General features: G+C 53.2%; 1 non-coding gene across 1 annotated transcript; it reads left to right on the top strand.

Moving 5' to 3' along the window:
• Positions 1-2829: 2829 nt before the first annotated feature.
• LOC126305340 (small subunit ribosomal RNA) lies at positions 2830-4722 on the top strand. Its single transcript, XR_007553405.1, has one exon. It is a non-coding gene; the product is annotated as a small subunit ribosomal RNA (ribosomal RNA).
• Positions 4723-5000: the final 278 nt, after the last annotated feature.

Here is a 5000-nt window from a genome sequence, read left to right as displayed (position 1 = left end):
CTAACTGTGGCTGTACCACATTATCGCTTAACCTAACTGTGGCTGTACCACATTATCGCTTAACCTAACTGTGGCTGTACCACATTATCGCTTAACCTAACTCTGGTTGTACCACATTAACCCTTAACCTAACTCAAGTTGTCCCTTAACCTAACTCAAGTTGTCCCTTAACCTAACTCAAGTTGTCCCTTAACCTAACTCAAGTTGACCCTTAACCTAACTCAAGTTGTCCCTTAACCTAACTCAAGTTGTCCCTTAACCTAACTCAAGTTGTCCCTTAACCTAACTCAAGTTGTCCCTTAACCTAACTCAAGTTGTCCCTTAACCTAACTCAAGTTGTCCCTTAACCTAACTCAAGTTGTCCCTTAACCTAACTCAAGTTGTCCCTTAACCTAACTCAAGTTGTCCCTTAACCTAACTCAATTTGTCCCTTAACCTAACTCAATTTGTCCCTTAACCTAACTCAATTTGTCCCTTAACCTAACTCAATTTGTCCCTTAACCTAACTCAATTTGTCCCTTAACCTAACTCAATTTGTCCCTTAACCTAACCCACGTTGTCCCTTAACCTAACTCAATTTGTCCCTTAACCTAACTCAATTTGTCCCTTAACCTAACTCAATTTGTCCCTTAACCTAACTCAATTTGTCCCTTAACCTAACCCACGTTGTCCCTTAACCTAACTCAATTTGTCCCTTAACCTAACCCACGTTGTCCCTTAACCTAACCCACGTTGTCCCTTAACCTAACCCACGTTGTCCCTTAACCTAACCCACGTTGTCCCTTAACCTAACCCACGTTGTCCCTTAACCTAACCCACGTTGTCCCTTAACCTAACCCACGTTGTCCCTTAACCTAACCCACGTTGTCCCTTAACCTAACCCACGTTGTCCCTTAACCTAACCCACGTTGTCCCTTAACCTAACCCACGTTGTCCCTTAACCTAACCCACGTTGTCCCTTAACCTAACCCACGTTGTCCCTTAACCTAACCCACGTTGTCCCTTTGCCTAACATAGTTCACTGCTCGGAATCTCTGGTGTCGTTGTTATCCTCATGTAGATGTCTTGCGAGTGTTGCTTACTTTCCACATATTCCCGCTATCCACTGTCAATTGTACTGCAATAGGACTATATCGCCGCCCCCCCCCCCCTCTGTCCCCCTCTTTGTGTCTCTGTCCTCTCAAGCTGGTCGGTCTGGCGTTTGAGTGTTAAATGAGCCTCGCAGCTGTTCAGTTGCATTCAGATGTCGACGCCCTCAGTGTACGTCGTGGTATGGTCTGTGTCCATTGTCCGCTGATGTCGTACGCGTAACCCACACGCTGTACCGATCATCGGTCGTTACGTACAGAGTGAAGTAGTGTGATACGTGTGACCGTACGCTGGCTGTGCCCAACGGTGTCGAATCTCAATTTCCATATGTTGTGCTCGATGCTACTTGTCTCGTCTCCCAATAACAGCTAGGTTGCACTGTGGTACGCCGTAGAGGCGTGTGGGAGGAACGTACGAACGCATTGTATGTCACCCTGGGTCGCTGGGGGTGGTGGTGCGGTGAGTCAGGTCAGGTCAGGTCAGGTCAGGTCAGGTCAGCGTGAGCCGTCTGATGTAGTGACGCGTGTATTCCGACTTTGTCGTATTGCCTCACACAAAGTGCTACCCTGGTGGACCGCGTTCCATATCTGGGACATGCCGCAGATGCCGGTTGACAGTGGATCGCGGAAGGGACATCGCATACGTGCGCGGGCCACCTTCCACGTGTTCTCTTCTGCACATGTCGCAGTGTGTATGTGGTCTGATGTAGCGTGTCGTGACACATGACATCCTGGCATGCAAGAATTGTTGAATTCGCAAATGTAGGTGGACATCTACATTTACTGCCCAAGATACGCAAATGAACTGGAAATCCGTTGTTGAGCGGTTGTTCACGCTGGAGGTGAATCTGTGATGGCGACGATCGGTACAGCTATTAACCGGTTGTTTCAGCGGTACCCGCCACATCCACACACGTGACTAGGTCCATGTGGGTATGAAGCGATACGCGGCGGTGGCTTGGTGGGACTGTTCCCGGCCGGTGAAGGGGGGCCGCCCGGCGTGTTGGCCGCGCGCTGCGTGGGCGCACGCGCAACAGGCGGCTGGTGGGGGGCGCCGAGTGGCAGGAGCGCCAGCCGACGGGCCCGGCAGGCGGTGCAGCTACGCTGCGGCGCACCCTGCACGCGGCGCCTGGCGGCCAAAGTTGGTTCAGCCGAGCCCGGTGCGAAGCGCGGTGGACATCTGCAGTGTGCTGGTCTGATTGAGGACTGTGTGCGTTGAGGATGCGCCGCCGCCTGGCACTCGGCGCCGCGACGCCGTCTGCTGCTCGGTCGCCCCAGCGGTTCTCGCAGGTGGTTTGTATCGCAGTTGTGCGGACGTGTTGGCGCGTGCGCTGTGCTGGGAGAGTTCGCTTCTGCACCCAAGTGGGGCTTTGCCCTTGTGTGGCGCTGGCGTTGGAGCTGCCGGTCACCATAGGTGGCGCGTGTTGTCTCCCGCCGGCAATGCCACGACAGCACGCTCCCGGGCCTCTGTCGGCAGCGGCAAGCTCAGTTGGGAGCAAGGGTGTTCGCACTAAAACCGTCTACTCGCCTAACTCCGGGCGATTGCGCCTCTCTCGAAACCGACCAAGTACCTAGGACGGCGCTGCGCGCCGCCGGGACCTGAGAGGGTTTCGAGGTGTATCGTGCAGGGGAGCTCGGCCTCCTCCTGTTTGCAGAATAATTGAGCGGACGCTTGCGTGTTCGCGCGGGCCCCCGGGACACACTCCCGGGCGGCCGGCTGCTCAGCTCTAGTTGACGCAGCTCCCTGGTTGATCCTGCCAGTAGTCTTATGCTTGTCTCAAAGATTAAGCCATGCATGTCTCAGTACAAGCCGCATTAAGGTGAAACCGCGAATGGCTCATTAAATCAGTTATGGTTCCTTAGATCGTACCCACGTTACTTGGATAACTGTGGTAATTCTAGAGCTAATACATGCAAACAGAGTCCCGACCAGAGATGGAAGGGACGCTTTTATTAGATCAAAACCAATCGGATTGGCTTGTCTGGTCCGTTTGCCTTGGTGACTCTGAATAACTTTGGGCTGATCGCACGGTCCTCGTACCGGCGACGCATCTTTCAAATGTCTGCCTTATCAACTGTCGATGGTAGGTTCTGCGCCTACCATGGTTGTAACGGGTAACGGGGAATCAGGGTTCGATTCCGGAGAGGGAGCCTGAGAAACGGCTACCACATCCAAGGAAGGCAGCAGGCGCGCAAATTACCCACTCCCGGCACGGGGAGGTAGTGACGAAAAATAACGATACGGGACTCATCCGAGGCCCCGTAATCGGAATGAGTACACTTTAAATCCTTTAACGAGTATCTATTGGAGGGCAAGTCTGGTGCCAGCAGCCGCGGTAATTCCAGCTCCAATAGCGTATATTAAAGTTGTTGCGGTTAAAAAGCTCGTAGTTGGATTTGTGTCCCACGCTGTTGGTTCACCGCCCGTCGGTGTTTAACTGGCATGTATCGTGGGACGTCCTGCCGGTGGGGCGAGCCGAAGGGGTGCTTTCGCGTCCCGAGGCGGACCCCGTTTAAATCCTACCAGGGTGCTCTTTGTTGAGTGTCTCGGTGGGCCGGCACGTTTACTTTGAACAAATTAGAGTGCTTAAAGCAGGCAAGCCCGCCTGAATACTGTGTGCATGGAATAATGGAATAGGACCTCGGTTCTATTTTGTTGGTTTTCGGAACCCGAGGTAATGATTAATAGGGACAGGCGGGGGCATTCGTATTGCGACGTTAGAGGTGAAATTCTTGGATCGTCGCAAGACGAACAGAAGCGAAAGCATTTGCCAAGTATGTTTTCATTAATCAAGAACGAAAGTTAGAGGTTCGAAGGCGATCAGATACCGCCCTAGTTCTAACCATAAACGATGCCAGCCAGCGATCCGCCGCAGTTCCTCCGATGACTCGGCGGGCAGCCTCCGGGAAACCAAAGCTTTTGGGTTCCGGGGGAAGTATGGTTGCAAAGCTGAAACTTAAAGGAATTGACGGAAGGGCACCACCAGGAGTGGAGCCTGCGGCTTAATTTGACTCAACACGGGAAACCTCACCAGGCCCGGACACCGGAAGGATTGACAGATTGATAGCTCTTTCTTGATTCGGTGGGTGGTGGTGCATGGCCGTTCTTAGTTGGTGGAGCGATTTGTCTGGTTAATTCCGATAACGAACGAGACTCTAGCCTGCTAACTAGTCGCGTGACATCCTTCGTGCTGTCAGCGATTACTTTTCTTCTTAGAGGGACAGGCGGCTTCTAGCCGCACGAGATTGAGCAATAACAGGTCTGTGATGCCCTTAGATGTTCTGGGCCGCACGCGCGCTACACTGAAGGAATCAGCGTGTCTTCCTAGGCCGAAAGGTCGGGGTAACCCGCTGAACCTCCTTCGTGCTAGGGATTGGGGCTTGCAATTGTTCCCCATGAACGAGGAATTCCCAGTAAGCGCGAGTCATAAGCTCGCGTTGATTACGTCCCTGCCCTTTGTACACACCGCCCGTCGCTACTACCGATTGAATGATTTAGTGAGGTCTTCGGACTGGTACGCGGCATCGACTCTGTCGTTGCCGATGCTACCGGAAAGATGACCAAACTTGATCATTTAGAGGAAGTAAAAGTCGTAACAAGGTTTCCGTAGGTGAACCTGCGGAAGGATCATTACCGACTAGACTGCATGTCTTTCGATGTGCGTGTCGTGTCGCGCAACACGCTACCTGTACGGCAGTGGCCGTGCGCCGCGTGCGGAACCACGCGTGCCTCTCAAAACTAGCGGAAGTGTTGTTGTTGTGTGGTACGAGCGCTGAAGCTCTGGAGCGGCTGGCCTGCGGTACCTGGCGCCTGGCGCCGGTTTTGAATGACGTTCGCCCGAGTGCCTGTCCGCTCCGGTGTGGAGCCGTACGACGCCCATCGGCTGTGAGGCCGTTGGACACAAAAAAATA

This window comes from Schistocerca gregaria, unplaced genomic scaffold, assembly GCF_023897955.1.
Source record: "Schistocerca gregaria isolate iqSchGreg1 unplaced genomic scaffold, iqSchGreg1.2 ptg000310l, whole genome shotgun sequence".
In the NCBI taxonomy this organism is placed as follows: Eukaryota; Metazoa; Arthropoda; class Insecta; order Orthoptera; family Acrididae; genus Schistocerca; species Schistocerca gregaria.
This window is presented reverse-complemented; position numbering and strand designations above follow the sequence as displayed.